The sequence below is a fragment of the Eleutherodactylus coqui genome, chromosome 3 (genome assembly GCF_035609145.1).
Source record: "Eleutherodactylus coqui strain aEleCoq1 chromosome 3, aEleCoq1.hap1, whole genome shotgun sequence".
Taxonomy (NCBI): Eukaryota; Metazoa; Chordata; class Amphibia; order Anura; family Eleutherodactylidae; genus Eleutherodactylus; species Eleutherodactylus coqui.
In genome coordinates, this window is record NC_089839.1 from 35,959,256 (window position 1) to 35,973,056 (window position 13,801).

Genomic DNA, 13,801 nt, shown 5'->3' on the forward strand with positions numbered 1-13,801 from the left:
CTATCTCAGTACTATGGCATCACTCTGTGCATTATTCCAGTACTATGACATCACTATCTCAGTACTATGTCATCACTCTGTGCATTATCCCAGTACTATGACATCACTATCTCAGTACTATGTCATCACTCTGTGCATTATCCCAGTACTATGACATCACTATCTCAGTACTATGTCATCACCCTGTGCATTATCCCAGTACTATGACATCACTATCTCAGTACTATGCCATCACTCTGTGCATTATCCCAGTACTATGACATCACTATCTCAGTACTATGTCATCACTCTGTGCATTATCCCAGTACTATGACATCACTATCTCAGTACTATGTCATCACTCTGTGCATTATCCCAGTACTATGACATCACTATCTCAGTACTATGTCATCACCCTGTGCATTATCCCAGTACTATGACATCACTATCTCAGTACTATGCCATCACCCTGTGCATTATCCCAGTACTATGACATCACTATCTCAGTACTATGCCATCACCCTGTGCATTATCCCAGTACTATGACATCACTATCTCAGTACTATGTCATCACCCTGTGCATTATCCCAGTACTATGACATCACTATCTCAGTACTATGTCATCACCCTGTGCATTATCCCAGTACTATGACATCACTATCTCAGTACTATGTCATCACTCTGTGCATTATCCCAGTACTATGACATCACTATCTCAGTACTATGTCATCACCCTGTGCATTATCCCAGTACTATGACATCACTATCTCAGTACTATGTCATCACCCTGTGCATTATCCCAGTACTATGACATCACTATCTCAGTACTATGACATCACTATCTCAGTACTATGACATCACTATCTCAGTACTATGTCATCACCCTGTGCATTATCCCAGTACTATGACATCACTATCTCAGTACTATGTCATCACTCTGTGCATTATCCCAGTACTATGACATCACTATCTCAGTACTATGTCATCACTCTGTGCATTATCCCAGTACTATGACATCACTATCTCAGTACTATGCCATCACTCTGTGCATTATCCCAGTACTATGACATCACTATCTCAGTACTATGTCATCACCCTGTGCATTATCCCAGTACTATGACATCACTATCTCAGTACTATGTCATCACCCTGTGCATTATCCCAGTACTATGACATCACTATTTCAGTACTATGACATCACTATCTCAGTACTATGTCATCACCCTGTGCATTATCCCAGTACTATGACATCACTATCTCAGTACTATGTCATCACTCTGTGCATTATCCCAGTACTATGACATCACTATCTCAGTACTATGTCATCACTCTGTGCATTATCCCAGTACTATGACATCACTATCTCAGTACTATGTCATCACTCTGTGCATTATCCCAGTACTATGACATCACTATCTCAGTACTATGTATCACTGACAAGCTTATAGCAATCCGCGAAAAAAAAGATTAAGTCGCTGTAACCAGATTTACATCTACAATTACTTAAAACATAACTGAAATTTAACCATTGAAAAACCACGCCAGGAGGAGTAAGGAGGGAGAACCAATAGAAGGCAGCATGGAGATCCTGGACTTTGTATCCGTGTCATCGTCCCGAAACAGGTGGCCCCGTTCTCCACCCTCTTATTAGACCATGATGATCCCGAACAAAAGGCTGAAGATATTACACTGTTAATAGGGCAAAGTACACCAAAGAATGCCAATCAACCCAAATGCTCCATGCCAAGAAAATACAGTGGTAGACCGCATCAATCCCAGATAACCGACTGCTTCATGTCAGTGCTGAGTGCTTGAATATACACAGCCATAAGTGATTAACTATTACGGGGCCTATAGAGTGCTGAGCGCTTCGATATTTTAATTATCAGTAATAATTCATTAACTATTACATCCAACGCATTTCGCCAAACAACCGGCCCACCAGGGGACATTATATACTAAATTACAGTCAAAGCAATTCATATAGATATGCAACCTGATGACAAGATGGCAGCTTGCATGCACTCCACAGTATCACACTTCTCTGGGGCAACATGACTTCGCTGCTCCAAACACCTCATGGACATCGTTGTGTGGATATATGCAAATTAGATAATAGTTAGATGCAACTATTAAAAGTGTAATAGATTCACTTGTAGCCCTTTGTTCAGGATCATCATAAGAGGTTGGAGAACAGGGCCGATCTTTTTGGGTCGATGACTCCATCACTATGTGGATTATCCCAGTACTATAACATCATATGCATTAACCCTATGCTATAACATTACTCTGTGCTTTATCCACATACTATGACATCACTGTGTGCTACATCCCTCTACCATGACATCGGTATATTTCTTACTCCTGTGCTTAGATCACTGTGGCCTTCCGCAGTGACATTGCTGTGTGCATTTTCATTGAATAGTGACATATATCCATTATTTGTATGCAGTAACATCACCATCTGCTTGGTATTCATACCGAGAGATCACTGTGTATTATTCCCTATGCTATGACATCACAATGTGTATTAATTTACATGCTGTGACATCACAGTGTGCATTATTCTACATGTTATGACATAGTATAGATTTCATAGAATTGGTAGAGTTGGAAGGGACCTCCAGGGTCATTGGGTCGAACCCCCTGCTCAGTGCAGGATTCACTAAATCATCCCAGACAGATGTCTGTCCAGCCTCTGTGCAACGTCCCATAGGGACAGCCCGGACACTTGACACACGTGGGGAGCTGGGAGGGTTAAGTGTTGGATTGTCACCTCCGCACTTAGCGGCTCTTTTTCCCAGATGGATGACACGTAGCCAAGGCCAGAGCGGGATTGCAGGCCACCAAAGACACCCCTAGGATAGGAATGCCAATAAACAGGATGATGGGGGTAGTAGTTGTCACGGGTGACGCCACCGTTCCTACACACCGACACACGACAGAGAATAACCGCACCACAGGAACGGTTAGGGCCCGGTATAAACTTTACGTGAAATAACTTTGGTAAACGATTATTCACAACAATTCAGGTACAATTCTTCACAGTGCAGGTAAGAAAAGGAAGTTCAGAGGTCAGGGAGGATGCACAGGATAAAACCGGTCCTACAGTCTGCGTTATCTGTACGGTACCGCTCCTGGACTGGGAGCACCCGGGAGGAGGAAGGGGGTAGGGGTCACTCCACAGACACTCCACAGTCCCCCCTTGTCTTCTGCATCCAGCTGTTCCCCGCACCGAACTCCCGGCTGTTATACAGCCGAGCGCTTGGAGCGGTGGATGCAGAAGACAAGCAGGGTGTCCCCACTTGTCTTCTGCATCCAGCTGTTCCCCACTCCGAGCACCCAGCTGTTATACAGCCAAGTGCTCGGAGCGGAGGATGCAGAAGACAAGCGGGTTGTCCCCGCTAGTCTTCTGCATTCAGCTGTTTCCCGCTGGGAGCGCCCGGCTGTCATACAGCCGAGCGCTCCCAGCGGAGGATGCAGAAGACAAGTGGGGTGTCCCCGCTTGTCTTCTGCATCCAGATGTTTTCTGCACGGAGCGCCCGGCTGTTATACAGCCGAGCGCTCCGTCCAGGGTATGGAGAACAGAGCTGGACGGCTCTGTTCTTCATACCCAGCCTGTCATCAGAGAGCAGGATACAGCTGAAACAATAGTATCAGCTGTATCCTGCTGTGACTCCCTGATAAGGCTCATTCAGCAAGCTGCATGTGAATGATAGATAATAAATGCAAGGCATTTAGTAGTCTCTGCTGCCTGCATGGTGAGAGGATGCAGCTATATGCACTCCTTAGTCAGTACGGTAAGTACACGGCCGTTTTCTATGATTGTTTTTATGTTTCTATATTTCCCCTTCTGTGATGCATTTATATTAGTGTAGGGATCCACTACCTGCAAGGAACCGTGAAGTGGTTAGTGGGCTCATGTATCTTGGCCAAAATCCAACTAATGCCTTGCATTTATTATCTATCATTCACATGCAGTGTGGCCTTAAGACTCCAGGGGGAGCCCAGGGTGGCAGTACCAATGTGGTTCACTGTTTAAAGTGCAGGGCAACCCGCCGAACTATTATGGCGTCATTAATAGGTTGCTGGTTTGCATGGTGAACTACATGTATCAGAAGGTCTGCCACTCTGTATCAGCTCTGTGCAGGAATATTCACCAAGCAGCTACCCTCCTCTATATTAAGAGGCTGTGTGAGTGGCTGTCTCATCGGTGTCCCTCACAGGTGCAATTAGCTCCCTCATTTGGTAGTGTGCTGCCTGCATGGTGAGAGGATGCAGCTATATGCACTCCTTAGTCAGTAAGTACATGGCCGTTTTCTGTGATTGCTGTTATGTATTATTCTACATGCTGTGACATCACAGTAGGTATTATTCTACGTGCTGTGACATCACAGTGTGCATTATTCTACGTGCTGTGACATCACAGTGTGCATTATTCTACATGCTGTGACATCACAGTGTGCATTATTCTAAGTGTTGTGACATCACAGTGTGTATTATTCTACATTCTGTGACATCACAATGTCTATTAATCTACATGCTATGACATCGCAGTGTGTATTATTCTACATTCTGTGACATCACAGTGTGCATTATTCTACATGCTGTGACATCACAGTGTGTATTATTCTACATGCTGTGACATCACTGTGTATTATTCTGCGTGCTGTGACATTACTGTGTATTATTCTATGTGCTGTGACATTACTGTGTATTATTCTATGTGCTGTGACATCACAGTGTGTATTATTCTACATTCTGTGACATCACAATGTGTATTATTCTGCATGCTGTGACATCACAGTGTGTATTATTCTATGTGCTTTGACATCACCGTGTGCATTATTCTACATGCTGTGACATCACTGTGTATTATTCTGCGTGCTGTGACATCACAGTGGGTATTATTCTACGTGCTATGACATCACATTGTGTATTATTCTAAATGGTGTGACATCACAATGTTAATTATTCTACATGCTATGACATCACAGTGTGTATTATTCCACATGCTGTGACATCACTATTTATTATCCTTTGTGCTGTGACATCACAGTGTGTAATATTCTATGTTCTATGATATCACAGTGTGTATTATTCTACGTGGTGTGACATCACAGTGGGTATTATTCTACGTGCTGTGACATCACAGTGTGCATTATTCTACATGCTGTGACATCACTGTGTATTATTCTGCGTGCTGTGACATTACTGTGTATTATTCTACGTGGTGTGACATCACAGTGGGTATTATTCTACGTGCTGTGACATCACAGTGGGTATTATTCTACGTGCTGTAACATCACAGTGTGGAATAATCTACGTACTCTGACATCACAGTGTGTGTTATTCTACATGCTGTGACATCACAATGGGTATTATTCTACGTGCTGTGACATCACAGTGTGTTATTCTACATGCTGTGACATCACAATTGGTATTATTCTACGTGCTGTGACATCACAGTGTGTATTATTCTACGTGCTCTGACATCACAGTGTGTTATTCTACGTGCTGTGACATCACAATGGGTATTATTCTACGTGCTGTGACATCACAGTGGGTATTATTCTGCATGCTGTGACATCACAATGTGTAATAGTCTATGTTCTGTGATATCACAGTGTGTATTATTCTGCATGCTGTGACATCACAGTGGGTATTATTCTACGTGCTGTGACATCACAGTGGGTATTATTTTACGTGCTGTGACATCACAGTGGGTATTATTCTGCATGCTGTGACATCACAATGTGTAATAGTCTATGTTCTGTGATATCACAGTGTGTATTATTCTGCATGCTGTGACATCACAGTGTGTATTATTCTGCATGCTGTGACATCACAGTGGGTATTATTCTACATGCTGTGACATCACAGTGGGTATTATTCTACGTGCTGTGACATCACAGTGTGTATTATTCTGCATGCTATGACATCACAGTGTGTATTATTCTGCATGCTATGACATCACAGTGTGTATTATTCTACGTGCTGTGACATTATCTTCGACCTGTTAGTACACTTCTCTTATTACTTGCGTTTTATGATATCTACGTTAATAGAGGGCAGGCCTGCATTTGTTACCCCTAACAATTAACCAGATTTGAAGGCCAGTCTCACGGGAGTGTATTGTCACAGCGTATAACATGGGTCATTCACTATACCAGTCTCACATAGGCTGCCATGATGGCACTCACACAAATTGTGCAAAATATGCATGCAAGAAAAATCGCAGCAAGTTCTATCTAGGAGCGTGTTACGTGCGCATACACACCAAGATGGCGATTGGCGATATGCAGGAAGTGCACAATGTCACTATGTACTTACTGTGTGCCACGCACGGAACTTGTGTGAGTCCAGCCTAAGACCGTCCCTCCCTGGTGGACCTCAAACATCCATACTTTACATAGACAGTCGATTCAATGTTAGTGGACACCATGTAATGCTTCATTTCCAGTGTGGGGGCGCCACAGGGAAATAGAACACTTACTACAGGGTTCCCAACAGATTACAGCTGATCACTATGGGTGATCCCAGCAGCGGGATACTTTGCGATCAGTTCATTTACAGTACTTCTGTATTACAGTGGTCACAGGTGCTACGGGCAATACTAACATTTATTCTTAGGACTACTTTCAGGGACGCACAAACTTCAGTGCATCATGATAAATCAATAACTCTGTATCAGCATTTATCCTTAATTGTATCTTACCTGCCATCTAGTGGTGGAGGATGATGATATAATGGGAGCGATTATCACACAGTAGATATCGCATAATGGAATGTGCTAATTTCTAACTACCTTATCACGATATACAGCAAATATAGCATGGTACCGTGTTAGCCAGAAAAAAATCTAGGTGATGTTAAAGGCCATGTACACCGTAGTACTTTTTTTTTCTTTAATAAATGTGATTTTGGAAATCAAAACTTTTTTAAATTGGTTTTTATTAAAAAAGTTTGTGTTTGATTTCTATGCTTGTACTTTCCGATCCCTGCTGTTGCAGCAGGAGTCCAGCTGTCAGACACAGCTGACTCCTGCTGCTGATGGCGCGAGCTCAGCTTCTGAGCCCACGCCCTCCACAGCGCAAAAATATACACCTTGGGGTGGGAAGGGGTTAAATAATGTTACATCGATACACCAGGGTCAGAGAACTAAAGTTTGTATATAAGATGATAGTTAAGAGGTAGCAGAAAAGATGACTTAGGGTGGTTTCATGCGATGCGAGAGTGAGTAAAAACGCAGAATTACGAAACCAATGTTTTTCAATGGTTTCCTTCACTCGTGCGATGTGAAGTGAAAAAAAAATCTCAGCATGTCTTATCTGTGTTTTGCATTTTTTATCTCCTATGTTTCCCTATGGAGCCTCCTTTTTATCACATCGCAAAGCACGAACTTACGAATTTCATGTGATGCAATGCGTTTTTAACATAAGAAAGTCCTATTGACTTTCGCGCTAAAAAATTGAGGCAAAATCGTGCAAAAAAGAAAAAAGCAAGAAAATCACAAGTGCCAACGAGGTTTTTGTGAGAAAAAGCAGTGCTGACGCTCAAAAACCGAAGGGCAAAAGTTGTGGTTTTGCCGTCATTTTCTCGCGGCAATGTGTCGCGATCACCTGTGTGAAACTAGCCTTAGGATACTTTTAAATGGGCCAGTAGTCGCCCCAAAAAAGTTGCTCAAAACAGTGATTACGCACAACTGTCATCCTGTGTAAACACGGGAGCTGACAGGGTAAGTGAATCATGCACTGGTCAGAGCCGCTTGGTTTTTAGCGCATTTAAAAATCAACCAAGTATTGGCCCAGGTAAACAGGCAGCCGTTGATCTATAAAAGACTGCCTGTTTACTGTGAATGGAAGTGGATAGCCGTAAGGGAGCTCCGGCACGCTCCGACTCCATTCACTGAATCATTTGGATGGCTGTTGGATGCTTAATGTTAGGACCGGCAGCTCTCGGGGTCTCCGCGTCCGCACCACCGGTCCTATCACCCGAGCTGATTGGGTGTGGCGCAGGGGAGCTCCGGTCTTGGTGACCTCCCTGGGCCGTCAGGGTCCCAGACACTGGCTCCTGGCGCGTGCTCCTGTGCTCAGGGGGTGGCGCCTGGGGGGTCAGTTGCTGGAGATGCGGCGATGCAGTCCACGTTGCCATGACATCCTGACTAGCAGCATCTGCACTTGCTGCGGGATGTCTGGGATCTGCACTTGCTGCCTTTTGCCTGGGTCTGGCTGCTGGCAGGCTCCCCGCCCCAATCAGCTGCTGGGGCGGGAGTACTGACAGCATTTAAACATGCCTGTTTCTCTCCAGCATTGCCAGTGTATGTTTGTTTCCAGGCTACAACCGCATATTTCTGATCTGATTTCCCGTTGTGACCCTCTGCTTTTGGACCTGACCCTGACTTTGCCTAATCCCTGGTACAGCGTATTCTCCTGTTGCCGACCAGGACTTCCTGACTTGCCTCTGTGTCTGTTTGTCTGTGTTTTTGTTTGTAAGTCTGACCCCCTGCCCCCGCTTCCCTAGTGAGTATAGGGACCGTCGCCCAGTTGTTGCCCTGGGGCCTAGCCCAGGGGGGCAAGTAGATAGGGACAGGGGTTGTGGGTAGCTTTTAGGGACTTCCAGTACCCGGACCCCAGTTCCGTGACACTTAAAGGGGTTGTCCCGCGCCGAAACGTTTTTTTTTTTTTTTCAATAGCGCCCCCCCCCCCCTCCCCCGTTCGGCGCGAGACAAACCCGATGCAGGAATAAAAAAAAAAAACGGCCAGTACTTACCCGAATCCCCGCGCTCCGGCGACTTCTTACTTAAGTAAGATGGCCGCCGGGATCTTCACCCACGGTGCACCTCCTGATTGGCTGGAATCGGCACACGTGACGGGGCGGAGCTACGAGGAGCCGCTCTCCGGCACGAGCGGCCCCATTCAGAAAGGAAGAAGTCCGGACTGCGCAAGCGCGTCTAATCGCTGAAAATTAGACGGAGCCATGGAGACGAGGACGCTAGCAACGGAACAGGTAAGTGAATAACTTCTGTATGGCGCATAATTAATGCACAATGTACATTACAAAGTGCATTAATATGGCCATACAGAAGTGTATAACCCCACTTTGTTTCGCGGGACAACCCCTTTGAGCGTCCAATGGTGGTCCTATGTAAAGGTACCCTTAGGAACTCACGGCTCCGATGATGGGTGTGAAGTGTCCTTATGATGAGTCAAACCCGGATGTTAAATTAAGCCCTTGTGTTAATCTCCGGGAAGTTCTTATCAGTTTGAGTTCGCAAATGTTTCTGTCTCTTATCATTCTTAAGATGACCTCTGAGTATTAAAGGCCCATTTAGACACAACGATTATCACTCAAAATTTGCTCAAAAGACCTCTTTTGACCGATAATCAATGTGTGCATTTACACGGCAAAATGATTATTTAGGAAATCGCTTAAACGGCAGTTTGAGTGACAGTTTTGAGCGTTCACTTTGCATAAGTGTATAAATGAAGGCTCATGCTGTATGCAGAAGACAAGCAGGACCGCTATCTTCTGCATACAGCTGTTGTCTTCAGGGAGCACTCAGCTGGTATACAGTTGAGCCCTCCGAGCGGGAAGTGCAGAATACAGCTGGAGCGCTGTGTTCTCCAAGCGGGATACCAGCTGAAACAATAGTATCAGCGGTATCCCACTGAGAACTCAGCACGTGGTCCTGATAAGACTCATCGTTGTCTTTCAGCTTGCTGAAAAACAACGATGAGCGAATCGTTAACGAAAACTGCACGATGGCCGCGTGTTTAGATCCAAGTGAGAATCGTTGGGTCTAAATGGACCTTAAGACTTTTAGGTCCGCTAAACCGTGATCCGGTCCGGAGAAATGGTTTATTGTGTGTCCGTGTACTGATTCATCCTGGACTGTAGGCTCAGTTTTGTTCCTCCCATAGGGCACCTTGTACACCGTATCATGTGGACCACACTGGAGGATGTACAGGTGAAGGGAGAGGCGTAACTTGAAGCTCCCGGGCCCCGATGCAAAACTTGTAACAGGGCCCCCAACTATAATGCTTTACTCATAGTACTGGGTTCCCTATATGGAGAAGAGAGGCCTTATGGGCCCCCTAAGGCTCCTGGGCCCGGTGCAACCGCATCCCCTGCATCCTCTATAGTTATGCCCCTAGGTGAAGGCGTCCGTTTGTTGGATATGGGTGCAGGTCTTATATTTTCTGCTGTCAGAATGGAAAGCAACTTCATAAATCTACGTTTACTGGTTTGTTTTGCAATGTCCAGACCAGTAACCTACCGACACCCCGGCTGACCTTGAACTTCACGGGAGTGGTTGTTCGTCGTGAGTACCTTCTCAAAGCTCAGTGATTTTGTTTTGAGAATAGTGGTGTGTGAACTCGGCACGCGCACTTTGTTTGGGTTTCCGCACCTGTGGACATGAAGTCACGATATCATTTATCAGATTGTTCCAGCGAGAAGGGATTAAAGAACGGATCCGCAGCTGTAACCATCACCGGTATGAGAAGACACAGTGCCGATCCTGCGCAGCATATTTTGAGTTTTAGTCTCTCCCATGTTTTTATCTAACAATGATGGGAATGTGTTACCAACTATGCCAGCTATGCCATTTATATGGCTCTTGACCCAAGCAGCTGTGCTTAAATCCAGCTAACCAACAGTAAAGCTGCATTTACACAGGCGATTGCAAGTTGCGCCCAACATTCTCAGGCGCAATTTGCGTCCGATGTGCAGGACACCGCACATGACATGCCCTAATACTGTCTGAAAATTGGACAAGAATAGGATATGCAACGATTTTTGAAACTCGGAGTGAAAAATCACTTGTGTGAATTAACCTATTCAAATGAATGGGTTCTTTTTCCATGCGAGTTCTGTCTGTCGTGGAATTGAACAGAACTTGTAAAGAAACATCGCCCTTGTGAATACACCCATAACCTCTGGACTCTGCACGATCACCTCTTTCTCCTTCGGTTCCTATATATACTTGCACTTGTTTTGGACCTTGCTAGTTGGTCAGTGTTCTCCTGTGTTTTCTGTCCCGTCTTAAGGCACTTACACTGAAAGATAATCGCTCAAACGACAGTTTGAGTGACCGTTTAGAGTGATCATCTTTGTATAACTCTAAGTAGCTAATTAGCTACTTAAGAGTTAATGCAGGTGGAGCGGGATACCGCCACGATAGCTCCGAGAACAAAGCAGCTGTTTTGTATATGCAAATAGCTGCATTGTTCTCGGAGCTTGCAGCTGGTGTCCCGCTGAGAACTGCGAGCAGGATACCAGCTGAAAGAATACTATCAGCGTGCAGCGCTGATAAGAGTCACCGATGAATGAACAGTGCACGATGGCAGTGCATTTGGACACAACAATTATCGCTCAAAAGATGGCTTTTGAGCAATAATCGTTGTGTCTAAATGGGCCTTTACTTGTTCTGTTCTTGAGTATTCTGTCCTCAGCCACCCTGCTGTACCCGGCTTTGTTCCTGTGAGTGTCCTGTCTGTCTTGCCTCATACTTGTGAGAATCCTTAGTTTATTAAAGCCTCCATTATCAAGAGTATTGCTGTATTCTGCCTGTTTCTCACTGCTGGCATCACCCGAAGGGACCACAGCCCTGCCTGGAGGGACCCCAATTTGCTTCTCTGGAGGAGGAAGGAAAAACTGTCCAAAGTAGCAGAAATACATTCAGTGGCACACACAGAAGAGAGGGGGCATGGTTGTACTTAATGGTATGACCATGTGATAGAGACCAACTTGCCCCTACTCCATTTCTCTTTAGGCCACTGGCCTGACTCACCCACAACTTCCATCTGCATTACTGAATCTCTTAGGTGACCCATACATAAACCGCTAGCAGCTGGGGAATTCATGGTGTGTTAAAGAGAACTTGTCATCAACTATAAGCACCATAACTTACTTTATGGTGCTTATAGTTGATGCCAGGTTTCCTTATTGCTTACAGCCATACAGAACCTGGCAGGTTCCCTTTAAGCTTATGGGCTCATAGGACAGGGACTGCAGAGTCAGCGGTTTGCTTTATATACTTACCTGACTCCCTGTTCCTTCACTCTCCGCCTATCATTATGGACAGTATATGAATATATACACAATGAAGAGATATGTCTGCTGCATGTACCAAGCAGCAGCTTCCCAGGTGGACAGTGAGAGAACAGGTAGACCGGTGAATATGAAAGTCACATCCCCAGACTCAGCGGCCCTTGTCCTATGAGACCGTTACCTTAGTTTATGGAGCTTGTACTACCTGACAGGTTCCATTTAAGGTTTGGGATACACACCAAAATGCAGGATAAGCCATCAATAGCAGATTGGCAGGGATCCGCCACTCGAGATCACTGCCAATCAGCTGATAGTCCGGCCCACTGTCATTGCAGCGGGCAGAACCATCGTCATCAGTTGTCAGGGACAGAAGTGTAATGGCCGGCTTCGCTCACATTGAAATCAATGAAGCAATTACATTTCCGTCCCTGACCACTGATGTGGACGTCTGGCCCTGACCACCAATGACAACGATGTCAGTGCAGCGGGCCGGACGATCAGCTATTCAGTAGGGATCTTGAGCACTGGATCTCCGTCTATCCGCTATTGTTGACTTATGCTAAGGAACGTATTACGGAAACGCCATGATTTTTTTTGGTCACATTCATGCAGAACCCAGAAGAAAAAGCATCACTATGAAATCATGGGGGCGGTACAGTACGGCCTCATAGAAGTCTATGGATTCTGTATGTATGCAGAAACTGCAGGAAAATGTATAGAAACCTGTACACATCATACCCTGGTCACATGGAAATAAGGCACCGCTACTATAGAAAAGGTTTTGTTTATTTTAAATGCAACACGTTTACTTTGTGATTGCTACATTGTATACATATCATACACAAGGACACGGAACACGGATAGCACAGGTCCTGGGCATGCATTCCCAATATCGCCTCACAATCCTAATTCACTACTTTTAAGGTCACTTTGTTATCTGTGACATTCCCTTCATATACAGCCAGGTCAAATTTTAATTCCAATTTTAGACATACATAGGGGAGATGAAATGGAATCTGAGCAAAGGCTCAATAACCAACCTGCTGATCGCCGCGGCGCCACTTATTTTACGGAGACAATAACTTAAATGTTATGCCCACATCAAGCACCTTTTAAAAGTTTTTATATGAAAGGCATATTTGAAAATACTTTACTTGTGTTGGTACTGATACTGACTTACAGCCTGTATTTTACTCCAGAGCTGCATTCACAATTCTGCTCGGTGCTACTGGAAATAGTCAACAAGCTTATCTATAGACAGATGTCATAACACCTGAGATTAGCTGAGCAATATATTGTAGGCTGGTGTAAAGATTGCACTTCCTAAAATGTAAATCACCACTGTGCAGACAATACTGGAAGATTGCAGCTCTGAAGCTTGCAGAATAGTTAATGCAACTTTGGAATATTATACAGACCGTTAATACAAATGCAAAATACTTAATAATAATAATTTAATCTTTCTGTGTAGGTTGATTTGATACATAAGCTATAAAACATGAAGGAGTAGGCTTTAAAGGGGTTGTCCCGCGCCGAAACGGGTTTTTTTTTTTTTTAACCCCCCCCCCCCCGTTCGGCGCGAGACAACCCCGATGCAGGGGTTAAAAAAACAACCCGCACAGCGCTTACCTGAATCCCGGCGGTCCGGCGTCTTCATACTTACCTGCTGAAGATGGCCGCCGGGATCCTCTGTCTCCGTGGACCGCAGGGCTTCTGTGCGGTCCATTGCCGATTCCAGCCTCCTGATTGGCTGGAATCGGCACGTGAC